Consider the following 14,774-nt stretch of genomic DNA (forward strand, 5'->3'; position numbering starts at 1 on the left):
AATGTTACTAAACTAAACGTTGGTTTCAGTTCTGTCCTTTTAGAAATACTGTTTAATTGTCTGAGACGTGCGTTTCTTTAATCAATATGCAGACAAACAGATCAATTGGAGCGAATTATTGTTGTTACTTAGGTAAATAATTTAATTTTCGAGGTATATCGTGTGTTAAAAAGATCGTTTTTCATTCTTTTATTGTCTCTGTTGCCTAAGCGTACAACACCAAAATTCAGTTTAATAATCAGAGAATAGACAGCCCATTGCGTAGTTGAAATACAACGAAACCAGAACTCATTAATTGGCCAAAAAAATATTGTAGTTGCTTGAGCAAATCAGTATTCATTTCGAGGCCTGATCGTATAAATAATTAACTATTAATCTTTTTTCTTATCTAGGGACAAAACGTCTGCATCTAATAAAACTAGAGCTTAAAGATCCGTAACCCATGACTTGCATCTGTTTATTGGCGAATTTTTTTACCAATATTATATACCCACAACACGCAAGAATTCTATCACGCAATTAAAAATGTGTCCTATTTCGCTGTTTCGTGATCCCTTAGTACGACGCTTCAACAAAACTTTATGCAAATTATTTTTAGAGGAATTCCTATATATTTTCTTTTTCTACGCCACTTCGACCTCCGTATTTCAACTGAAACTTGCTTGAGCCACTAAACAGCCTCTGATGCAATGTTAACAGCAAAATACTTTTAGCTGTTTCCAGAGTCAGATATCCACAGTTACATCCCACACATTGTCGTTATCCTCCACTGCGCTTTCCTATCTTTCTTATGCCTCAGCTACATTTTTCTCAATTCGAAGAATCATTATTATCTCGTCTTTTCAGTTCAATGAACATGTAATCCAACGTATTGCTGCTATACGTCCAAACAAAACAAACACTAATACACGCAAGAAGAAATTAGCCTAAGTCGTCTGCGCTCGCAAGTGCTCCAGTTAAGCCTTATATTTAGTGATTATTTTATATCTTTATTTCAAAGTGTATGTTACATTGACTCGTAAACGTTATCTGTTATCTTGCAATAGACGAACTGAGAAAATACTTTGAGTAGCTCTTAAAATAATTATCACTAAACAATGGTAGATCCGAGAGATGTCATCGTTCTGATGTAATTATTTATTCAGAATATGGATTTATCGCGACTTGTTTTAAAAATAAGTTCGATGTTAATTTGTTTGAATGTTATGTAAGAAAAGCATCTTCTGGCAAAACTGAAGATAATTTAACACACTGAAAATAGGGATTCGATACCATTCGTGGACACAGCATAAATAATCCATTGTGTAGCTTTGCACTTAACAACAACAAACATTAGCATTTGCTACTATCAATTTGAGAACATGTTTCTGTTTGTTTGTTTGTTTGGAATTTCGCACAAAGCTACTCGAAGGCTATCTGTACTAGCCGTCCCTAATTTAGAAGTGTAAAAGTATGTTTCGCGCGACGCGGGCGCGAACCCGCGACACTCGGATTACGGGTCGCACGCTTTACGCGCTAGGCCATGCCGGTCCAAACGTGTTCCTACTTACTAAACTAAACTACCGTGGCAGGGGTTCAGTTTAGAGAGAGAGAAATCAGAACACTGGGGTGTTCAGGAACTTTGTAGTTCCTCTTCGTCCCCTTACGTGAGAAATGTTTTAAAATATCCATGGAATTTTTACTTTATTTTTAACATTTCAAAAATATTTGTGAGTGAGAGGAAGGACGGGAGAACTGGACGAAAGCAGAGAAAGTGAAGTGAGCCAGACCTTGGCTCGAGGATGGAGAACCCTGGCGACTGGCGAATTGGTTTTTAAAATTACCGGTAATTGATTAGATACCCTTGACTGGGTGAACGGCCCTTTTCAGAATGAGGCTGGGACCTACAGGTCCAATGCCAGAGATTTTGCTGTGGGGGGAAACAGGAGTACCCGAGAAAACCCACTTTCACGGCCTGGGCGCCGAATAGTCTACCCAGACCGTGCCCGGAAGTAGCTGGGAAAGAAAAAAAAAAAAAAACACAAAATTAATAAAAAAACAAACAAAAAAAACTGATGAACTACGTTGGTGGTGTACGTGGAAACTGTTAGCTGCAGTCTTGTAGATCGGGTGGCAACTTCATCATGAACTTGTTTCCATACTTGAAGCCCATTGGTGCAACTGAGAAACGTGGCCTTGGTGGTGGAACTACTGGCTGTTCTTCGGTGAGTTGTTCTTCGCTGGTCTGTGATGCTTTGTTTCTTCTCGAGATTTTGGTTTGAGTTTTCTGCGTGGAGGTAGTTTGTTTTTCAGTTTATGCTGTCGCGTCGATGGTTATCTTCGTAATGGTTTGAGTCTGGCTGGTTGTTGAGTTCTGTGGAACTGGGATTGAAGTCTGGCAGGAACTGTCCTTTTTCTTTCTTGAACTACTGGAACTTGGCGTGTTGCCAACAATGGGTGTTGTCTTCTTCTGAGTCGGGTTGTCTGAATCCAACTTCGTGTTTCTTCTAATACGGTCTGGAATCGGCGGTATTTTGCTATTTTCCTGTTGGAAGATTTCCGTTGGTTGTTTGCGATGTCTGGGTGCTTGGTTTGAACCATTCTTGAGTGGTCGTCGATGTGGGCGTTCGGCTCTAAAATGAAATATATGATAATAGCAGCCATCTCGTAAAATACAGTCGGCACTGTACTTCGATGTTGTCACTATCTTCATGAAGTGTGTGGGATGATTACTGTTCTTAGAATAAATTCGATGAACTGCGTATACCTTGGCTTGTATTCGGGGTTCTATGGTTTGTCTAATTTCTTCTGGTTGAATTGATGGGTCGACGCCCCCTGAGGAATACAGAATAAAGATTGACTGGACTTTTCGTTGGGGAACAACTTACTTTAAATTCAGTGTTCCATGGCTGGCACAGATAGGTTTGGTCTGCAATAGTGGCTGGTTGGATGAGGATTCCTCCCCGGCGTAAAATACGGGTCCTGGACGGTTCGATGGTTGCCCCAGGCTTGGCTCGGGCGATCAACGTGGCGGCTTGGTACGGCGTGAGGTTCGGCGGTAAGCCGTCGACGATTACAGGCGGCACTAACGGCCTGACTGGCGAGGATGAACGTTTCGTTCTGAATAGCATATTGGCACGTCTGACTTGCTCGGTGGCTAGCTCAGGTCTCCAAGAATGTCGACTCGGCATAGTTTCCTTTTCGAAGGAGACGATGTATACGCCCGACTGGAAACTGGAGTCCAGCTCTGCTTGAACGGGATTTAGCCTTGGCCTTCACTTTGCCACCTTTGCCTCGCCCAGACATTTTCCCTTAGTTTTTCTCTGAAACTAAGAACGAAAAATAGACAGTAAAACACGGTACTCACTATGTGGAATGAATACGTATTGTGACTATTACACTAAACTAACGTGGCAGAGGTTCAGTTTAGAGAGAGAGAAATCAGAAGAGTTCTCTCTCCAACTGGGGTGTTCAGGAACTTTGTAGTTCCTCTTCGTCCCCTTTCGTGGATTGTTATTAGGATTAAGTGGTGGTTTTTTTTTCTTATTATTATTTTAATAAATTAATTATCGTTATTATTCTTGACTTTTTGGGTGGGGAATGTCTCACTAAATGGTCTTTTGGGTGGAGGCAAAGGCAGCAGTGGAAAGAAAGGTCGGGACCTGTCTCGGAAAGAAAAAGTTGGGTAGATACAAAGTTGGGTTTCTACTTACATATTTAAGATAATATTTATATGCCCGGCATGGACAGGTGGTTAGGGCGCTCAACTCGTAATTTGAGGGTAGCGGGTTCGAATCCCCATCACACCAAACATGCTTGCCCTTGCAACGGTGGGATCGTTATAATGTGCAGCCAATCCCACTACTCGATCGTAAACGAGTAGCGTAAGAATTGGCGGTAGGTAGTAATGACTAGCTGCCTTCCCTCTAATCTTACACTGCTAAATTAGAGATGGCTAGTGCATTTAGTCCTCCTGTAGATTTGCATGAAATTCAAACAATATTTAGGAGTGATTATTTTGCGTTTTAGAAATATCCAAAAACTGCAGGATTTAAGTTACAAAGAAACACAAATATAGCTCAGATGTGTTTCTTTGTAATTAAACACAAATCTACGCACATGGGCTATCTGTGCTCTGTTAAAACCCGGATTCTAGTGTTATAAGTCCGCAGGCACACCACTGGGGTACAATAGCTTACATACATCTTTAATGTATAGCAGATCGACAAGACGTTGGATAACATCAGACGAACAGAAGGTTGTACGGCATTTTGTATTCACGTATTTTCTTTTCTCGTGATTGTCAAGCGATAAAAAATAAATACTTCATGTGCATGGATTAAAAAAACACGAAACAAGTTCATTAAGATTCTCGTTTCGAAACTCGTAACTTCTCAACGAAATGTCAAATATTTCATTGTAAGTTGCTTTAAAGCAGCTTTGAAAATGATTAATGGTAGAAGTTTAGTTAAAGATTTTTAATATGTTACATGTGAAAAATTTTGTTTTTTTAATTTCGCACAAAGCTACACGAGGGCTATCTGTACTCGCCGTCCCTAATTTATTGATGTAAGACTAGAAGGAAGGCAACTAGTCATCATCACCAACTCTTGGGCTACTCTTTACCCAACGAATAGTGGGACCGACCGTTACATTAAAACGCTCTCACGGCTGAAAGGACGAGCATGTTTCGACTCCGCAACTCTCAGCTTACGAGTCGAGCGCCATAACCACGTGACCATGTGAACAAATGTTTTTAATGCATTATATGTGTTAACAACTGTATTTAAGTTTTAACGGGTAAGACTTGACAACGCATTTGTTCCAACTTTCTAATGAAAGGACGAGGAGAGATACCGGCAAACTGGCTGCTGCTTGTAATCTGTCCATTTTAACCAATCATAAAAGTCTTTTTGTTCCAAGATTAGCAATGAGTTTGTGAAAAAAATAGTCCAATTAAGTGGTAAGTCTACGGATTTACAATGCTAAAATTAAGGGTTCAATTCCCCTTTGGTGGACACAGCAGATATCACAATCTGTCTTTGCTATAAGAAGATTTGCTTGCGTATTAGAAGTACACACTATTTCTTAAGTCGTAAGAATACTAAAGAAAATCGTTTAAAAAAAAAGCCATGTCTTTAGGCTAGAAACCAGTCTCTCGATTCGAAGCAAGAGAGCTATTGTAACTGCTCTCAATTGTTCAGCTGATCCAACTGTGCCTGAAACCACGATAACAGTATCTAACGTATTCTGCTTAAACACTATGAAAGTAATTATTGTTATCTCTCGGAGAATCGAATCACGTAGTTAGGATCTGAATGTTTAATATTACGTTATGTCTGATTTCGATTAATGTATTAATTCGGCAGTAACTTAATTGACGTTGTAGAAATTGGAATTCAAGGACAGTTATCAAATCAATGAGGATCCGAGTCACTTATTTATTCTAACTGTAAATTTGTATCTCAGATAGGCATCAGTAATAACAGTAAACTTCCCCGACTTGTGTACTACACTCGCGACTGTATTCCTGGATTTAATATAAATCCATTTGTAACTTGATTTGAAGTAAAACTCCAAACGATTAGTCTATACGTCCTCCTCTAGCATTATGACAACCGACTGCAAACCATAACTTTCTGATAGTTTATACAAAACTATACGAGTGCTTATTTATTTTTTGAAAATATAAATTCAGATGTTTTTGTTTTATATAATTTCATTGCAAGATAGTTACTAGCAATTTCCTGGGGGGAAAAAATGTTGCGTTAATCGCTTTAGGGAAAAGTTTTTCTCTGTATAGAAGTATACAAAAAGGTTTTAGTTTATTTATTTCTTAAGCAGCATAAAGTTATACAATGGGCTATCTGTGTTATGCCCACGACGGGTACCGAAACCCGGTTTCTAGCAGTGTAAATCCGCAGATATAGCGCTATGCCACTGGCGGGGCACAACAAGAAAGAGTGTAGTTTGTTTGTTAAGCACGAAGCTCTCTAATGGGCTCTCTGTGATATGCCCATTATGGGCATTGAGACCAGGTTTTTATTGTTATAAGCCTACAGACTAAGCCACAATGTTGGGAAGTTTTGTTTACTTTTCATTTCCTCTAATTTGAACATTTTATGGTAAGCCTGTTGTTAACACTATATTAACGGCTGTGGTTATAATATTTCTTTTTTATTTGTATATAAATGAGTTGTTGCTAGCTCCATTTTATTAACACGAATTAATCTAACAGCAACAGCATCTGTTGATTGTATAAGGTGCAATGCATTGCAAAATACAATTTGATCTTGAGTCATTGAACATAAAACAATGAATCGAAATAGAAGCGTTTGCTTTTTCAATTTCGCGCAAAGCTACACGAGGGCTATCTGCGCTAGCCGACCATAATTTAGCAGTGTGAGACTATGGGAAGGCAGTTAGTCATCACCACCCATCGCCAACCCTTGGGCTACTCTTTTACCAACGAACAGTGGGATTGATCGACACTGTATAACGCCCCCCATAGCTGAAAGGGCGAGCATGTTTTGTGTGACGTAGATCCGAACACGCGACCCTTAAATTACGAGTCGAGCGCCCTCTATCCAACTAGCCATGCTAGGCCGAAACAGCAGCAAAACAAATCTTAAACGAAATCTGTTCTTTGTAAAACAGTCAGCAGGTTGTCGTATTACGAAACTGATTCGAAACGTCATAATTATTAATAATACAATATTTTTCGCCATAAACAACACACGAGCACACAACATTTCGAACATTATCGATGCATCATTGTAAACAGAATATAAGCCGACAAGCATTGAACGTTTTGTGTCATAAATACAAGTAAAAAAAATGTTTTGAATACCCTGTCTCTTACAGACTTTACGCGCAAAGTAGAGGGAAGGAAACTAATTAACAGCGCCCTCTGTTTTTTCTCGCCAATTCTTATCACATCGATATGATCGTCACATTTTACAGCGCATTCTCAACCCTGAAATGTGAAGCGATTTTACGACGTCGGGCCGTGAACCATGAACTCTCATGTCCATTTACTTGGTACACTGATTGATAAGGTCGGCCTTGGCTAAGTGAATTAACTACCTGTGCTACGCCCACCGTGAGTCTCAAAATCAGGTTTCTAACGTTTCTAAGTCCGCAGACATGATGTAGTGCCAGTGGGGAGAGAAAATGGATTGAACAAAATGTTGAAATAAATATTGTGAAACTCGAATCATCTCGTTGCTCTCGTTAATACGACTCATGATCTTAATGGTGAGATTTTGTATTGTGAAACTCGAATCATCTTGTAGCTCTCGTTAATATGACTCATGATCTTAATGGTGATATTGTGTAATGTGAAGCTCGAATCATCTCGTAACTCTTGTTAATACGACTTATGATCTTAATGGTGAGATTTTGTTTATCCTTTTGTTGCAGAACTATGGTTAAAATAGTGAGATTTTTATACAAATACGCACACGAATACTTATTGAAAGGGCCCGGCATGGCCAGGTGGGTTAAGGCGTTCGACTCGTAATCTGAGTGTCGCGGGTTCGAATCCTGGTCGCACCAAACGTGCTCGCCCTTTCAGCCTTTCAATCCCACTATTCCTTGGTAAACGAGTAGTTCAAGAGTTGGCGGTGGGTGGTGATGACTAACTGCCTTCCCTCTAGTCTTACACTGCAAAATTAGGGACGGTTAGCGCAGATAGCCGTCGTGTATCTTTGCGTAAAATTCAAAAAACAAACTTATTGAAAGTTAAATAAGTTTTAAAAATGAAAACTATATTGAAGCAATAGATTTGTTTGTTTGTTCTTAAGCACGAAGTTACACAATGCGCTGTAAGCCTCCCGACATACATACCAAAGTTCCGAAGAATTATTTTACAGTTTTGTCCAAGTGAATATTAACTTTTCTCGTTGTTTCTTTCCTTCTTTGGTGGAATTTACTCTACGATAAAGTAAACAATACTGCCTAGGCTGCATCTTAGTGTATATTTCCTTTCACGGTCAAGCCTCGGAGTGTAGGTTCGTCAGCCGTGGTCAATGTTTTCTGCATATTTTGTGTGTGTGTGTATTATAGTTTAAATTATAACTTGCCTTTCTTTAAGCATTTGAAAATGGTGTAAAATGCCTCAACTTCTCCAACAGGAATTGACGGTGTGAGTTTGACTGTTTTCTCTCTGTTGAATCAAGTGCAAATTAGATACAGCTATGTGCAGTTCGCCTTTTGTGCAACGTTGCAAGATAAAACATCGGATTAACTTACGTCTTCTAACAACACCAGGGGCGCTACAGTACCTACTATGATTGATTGATTGATTACTTGGAATTAAGCACAAAGCTATGCAATGAGCTATCTGCGTGCTCTGCCCACCATGGGTATCGAAACCCGGTTTTTACTATGTAACCCTACTTACGGGTCCTTCTTCCAACTTACTCGATTCCTTCAGAATTTTGCAAAAAAAAAACAACAACATTTTTATACACTCAAAATACACTTTGCATCTAAAATATATCTCAGAATGTTACGTAATTTCGAACAATGGAATTATTAACGTTTTTGTTTGGTGAATTTCTTATTATGTTTATACTCAAACTAAGCTGGTTTTTCTTTCTTTGGCACTAACTTTATCTTTCACCATACTGGTACAAGTCTTTATCTCTTACAATTATATCTATAAGTCTGTTTGAATGAAAAGATTTATTTTGCACTAACTAAAAAATTCTAAACAGATTGAAGCTTCACAGAAGAAAATGAAATACCAAACAGTTATGATTGGAAGAACCCTATTCTAAAATAAACTGAGAAAGTGCAATCATACTGAGATTGGTGAGGCGAGTGACAATACGACTTGTCTGTTTGTTTTTTAAATTTCGCGCGAAACTATACGAGAGCTATCTGCGCTAGCCGTCCCTAATTTAGCAGTGTAAGACTAGAGAAAAGACAGCTAGTCATCACCACCCACCGCCAACTCTTGGGCTACACTTTTACCAACGAATAGTAGGATTGACCGTCACGTTATAATACCCCTACGATTGAAAGGGCGTGCATGTTTGGTGCGACGGGGATTCGAACCCGTGACCCTTAAATTACGAGTCGAGTGCCTTAACCATCTGACCATGCCGGGCCAACCAACCACTGGGTATAGATATCTCTGGACTTATCGATCATTCTAGAACCCAAACATAATAATAAAAAATGTTCATTGTGGTAAAAGAAATAATAATGTGATGTGAATAAGAATTGTTTTTTCTTACAGATTTGCCAAAAAAAAATCATTACTTTCGATGAACAAATATGAATATTAGTTTCAAAATTCCCCTGAGTGGACTCAGCCGATAGTCCGACGTGGCTTTGCTCTAAGAGAACACATACACGCATTTTCAAAATACGAGTAGCCGAGCTATGAAAATATTTGTTAGGATATCTGCGCTAGTCGTCCCTGATTTAGGAATACAAGACTAGAGGGTAGGCAGTTAGTCATCAACACCCACCTCCAACTTTTGGGCTACTCTTTTACTAACGAATAGTAAGATTAACCATCACATTATAAAGCCCTCCCCTGTTGAAAGGACGGCACATTCGCGTGTTTGATACATTCAAGCAGCTGTAGACCCAAGTGGTTATTCTGTCAATGAAGAAAACGTATATATGAAAATATTTCTATATCATTTTAATGTTACGATTTTTTTCCCACGCAGATCTATTGCACGTGATCATGTTTACACAGTAATCATGTAAACACAGGATTATGAACACAAAATAGATAGTTTTAACTTACAAAATACTGAACTACCAGTCTTATAAACCTACAGTAATCATGTAAACACAGGATTATGAACACAAAATAGTTTTAACTTATAAAATACTGAACTACCATTCTTATAAACCTACAGTAATCATGTAAACACAGGATTATGAACACAAAATAGATAGTTTTAACTTACAAAATACTGAACTACCATTCTTATAAACCTACAGTAATCATGTAAACACAGGATTATGAACACAAAATAGATAGTTTTAACTTACAAAATACTGAACTACCAGTCTAATAAACCTACAGTAATCATGTAAACACAGGATTATGAACACAAAATAGACAGTTTTAACTTACAAAATACTGAACTACCAGTCTAATAAACCTACAGTAATCATGTAAACACAGGATTATGAACACAAAATAGATAGTTTTAACTTACAAAATACTGCACTCCCAGTCTTATAAACCTACAGTAATCATGTAAACACAGGATTATGAACACAAAATAGACAGTTTTAACTTACAAAATACTGAACTACCAGTCTTATAAACCTACAGTAATCATGTAAACACAGGATTATGAACACAAAATAGATAGTTTTAACTTACAAAATACTGAACTACCAGTCTAATAAACCTACAGTAATCATGTAAACACAGGATTATGAACACAAAATAGACAGTTTTAACTTACAAAATACTGAACTACCAGTCTTATAAACCTACAGTAATCATGTAAACACAGGATTATGAACACAAAATAGTTTTAACTTATAAAATACTGAACTACCAGTCTTATAAACCTACAGTAATCATGTAAACACAGGATTATGAACACAAAATAGTTTTAACTTATAAAATACTGCACTACCAGTCTTATAAACCTACAGTAATCATGTAAACACAGGATTATGAACACAAAATAGATAGTTTTAACTTACAAAATACTGAACTACCATTCTTATAAACCTACAGTAATCATGTAAACACAGGATTATGAACACAAAATAGATAGTTTTAACTTAAAAAATACTGAACTACCAGTCTAATAAACCTACAGTAATCATGTAAACACAGGATTATGAACACAAAATAGACAGTTTTAACTTACAAAATACTGAACTACCAGTCTAATAAACCTACAGTAATCATGTAAACACAGGATTATGAGCACAAAATAGATAGTTTTAACTTACAAAATACTGCACTCCCAGTCTTATAAACCTACAGTAATCATGTAAACACAGGATTATGAACACAAAATAGACAGTTTTAACTTACAAAATACTGCACTCCCAGTCTTATAAACCTACAGTAATCATGTAAACACAGGATTATGAACACAAAATAGACAGTTTTAACTTACAAAATACTGAACTACCAGTCTAATAAACCTACAGTAATCATGTAAACACAGGATTATGAACACAAAATAGACAGTTTCAACTTACAAAATACTGAACTACCAGTCTAATAAACCTACAGTAATCATGTAAACACAGGATTATGAACACAAAATAGATAGTTTTAACTTACAAAATACTGCACTCCCAGTCTTATAAACCTACAGTAATCATGTAAACACAAAATTATGAACACAAAATAGACAGTTTTAACTTACAAAATACTGCACTCCCTGTCTTATAAACCTACAGTAATCATGTAAACACAGGATTATGAACACAAAATAGACAGTTTTAACTTACAAAATACTGAACTACCAGTCTTATAAACCTACAGTAATCATGTAAACACAGGATTATGAACACAAAATAGATAGTTTTAACTTACAAAATACTGAACTACCAGTCTAATAAACCTACAGTAATCATGTAAACACAGGATTATGAACACAAAATAGACAGTTTTAACTTACAAAATACTGAACTACCAGTCTTATAAACCTACAGTAATCATGTAAACACAGGATTATGAACACAAAATAGATGGTTTTAACTTACAAAATACTGAACTACCATTCTTATAAATCTACAGTAATCATGTAAACACAGGATTATGAACACAAAATAGATAGTTTTAACTTACAAAATACTGAACTACCAGTCTAATAAACCTACAGTAATCATGTAAACACAGGATTATGAACACAAAATAGATAGTTTTAACTTACAAAATACTGAAATACCAGTCTTATAAACCTACAGTAATCATGTAAACACAGGATTATGAACACAAAATAGACAGTTTTAACTTACAAAATACTGAACTACCAGTCTAATAAACCTACAGTAATTATGTAAACACAGGATTATGAACACAAAATAGACAGTTTTAACTTACAAAATACTGAACTACCAGTCTTATAAACCTACAGTAATCATGTAAACACAGGATTATGAACACAAAATAGATAGTTTTAACTTACAAAATACTGAACTACTAGTCTAATAAACCTACAGTAATCATGTAAACACAGGATTATGAACACAAAATAGACAGTTTTAACTTACAAAATACTGAACTAGCAGTCTTATAAACCTACAGTAATCATGTAAACACAGGATTATGAACACAAAATAGATAGTTTTAACTTACAAAATACTGAACTACCATTCTTATAAACCTACAGTAATCATGTAAACACAGGATTATGAACACAAAATAGATAGTTTTAACTTACAAAATACTGAACTACCAGTCTAATAAACCTACAGTAATCATGTAAACACAGGATTATGAACACAAAATAGATAGTTTTAACTTACAAAATACTGAAATACCAGTCTTATAAACCTACAGTAATCATGTAAACACAGGATTATGAACACAAAATAGACAGTTTTAACTTACAAAATACTGAACTACCAGTCTAATAAACCTACAGTAATTATGTAAACACAGGATTATGAACACAAAATAGATAGTTTTAACTTACAAAATACTGCACTCCCAGTCTTATAAACCTACAGTAATCATGTAAACACAGGATTATGAACACAAAATAGACAGTTTTAACTTACAAAATACTGAACTACCAGTCTAATAAACCTACAGTAATCATGTAAACACAGGATTATGAACACAAAATAGATAGTTTTAACTTACAAAATACTGAACTACCAGTCTAATAAACCTACAGTAATCATGTAAACACAGGATTATGAACACAAAATAGACAGTTTTAACTTACAAAATACTGAACTACCAGTCTAATAAACCTACAGTAATGATGTAAACACAGGATTATGAACACAAAATAGACAGTTTTAACTTACAAAATACTGAACTACCAGTCTTATAAACCTACAGTAATCATGTAAACACAGGATTATGAACACAAAATAGTTTTAACTTATAAAATACTGAACTACCAGTCTTATAAACCTACAGTAATCATGTAAACACAGGATTATGAACACAAAATAGTTTTAACTTATAAAATACTGCACTACCAGTCTTATAAACCTACAGTAATCATGTAAACACAGGATTATGAACACAAAATAGATAGTTTTAACTTACAAAATACTGAACTACCATTCTTATAAACCTACAGTAATCATGTAAACACAGGATTATGAACACAAAATAGTTTTAACTTATAAAATACTGAACTACCAGTCTTATAAACCTACAGTAATCATGTAAACACAGGATTATGAACACAAAATAGTTTTAACTTATAAAATACTGCACTACCAGTCTTATAAACCTACAGTAATCATGTAAACACAGGATTATGAACACAAAATAGATAGTTTTAACTTACAAAATACTGAACTACCATTCTTATAAACCTACAGTAATCATGTAAACACAGGATTATGAACACAAAATAGATAGTTTTAACTTACAAAATACTGAACTACCAGTCTAATAAACCTACAGTAATCATGTAAACACAGGATTATGAACACAAAATAGATAGTTTTAACTTACAAAATACTGAAATACCAGTCTTATAATCCTACAGTAATCATGTAAACACAGGATTATGAACACAAAATAGACAGTTTTAACTTACAAAATACTGCACTCCCAGTCTAATAAACCTACAGTAATCATGTAAACACAGGATTATGAACACAAAATAGACAGTTTTAACTTACAAAATACTGAACTACCAGTCTAATAAACCTACAGTAATGATGTAAACACAGGATTATGAACACAAAATAGACAGTTTTAACTTACAAAATACTGAACTACCAGTCTTATAAACCTACAGTAATCATGTAAACACAGGATTATGAACACAAAATAGTTTTAACTTATAAAATACTGAACTACCAGTCTTATAAACCTACAGTAATCATGTAAACACAGGATTATGAACACAGAATAGACAGTTTTAACTTACAAAATACTGAACTACCAGTCTTATAAACCTACAGTAATCATGTAAACACAGGATTATGAACACAAAATAGATAGTTTTAACTTACAAAATACTGAACTACCATTCTTATAAACCTACAGTAATCATGTAAACACAGGATTATGAACACAAAATAGATAGTTTTAACTTACAAAATACTGAACTACCAGTCTTATAAACCTAAACACATCTTCATTTGTAAAGAGACTTTAAATAAATGTTTGATGTTTTTCTTGCCGTCCATTCTACATAGTTTCGTCATGAATGCTCTGCCAAAACAATTATTAGAAGCCTTAATTCTATCAAAGAATACACTCAGCTCCTTGGCATACCTACTTATATTTTTTATGAAATACGTAAAATGTATGTGATAAAAACTACGTAAACTACACCTTTTTTCCCACATTTCTCTTGGCTTGCTAAGTTTGGATTTCAAAGCCTCTGGTTTGTAAGTTCACATAGTCGTGTGAAGATGAATGTTAAAAGATACTCGTTTCAAGGTAGCTTCTTTATAAATATTAGATCTTTATTTTTCAACGCATCACCAGCTCTAGACGTTTAAAGTCTTGTACCACACATGTTAAACGTCTATTTATAGGTTTTATCTTCCGTTCAGAGTAAAATATGGATTCATTATCGAATTTCCATCGAGATAATTTTTAGTCAGTCGGTCTTAGGACCTTTACCACTATATCCCTTTTCTAC

Source organism: Tachypleus tridentatus, chromosome 2 (genome assembly GCF_004210375.1).
Source record: "Tachypleus tridentatus isolate NWPU-2018 chromosome 2, ASM421037v1, whole genome shotgun sequence".
Lineage (NCBI taxonomy): Eukaryota > Metazoa > Arthropoda > Merostomata > Xiphosura > Limulidae > Tachypleus > Tachypleus tridentatus.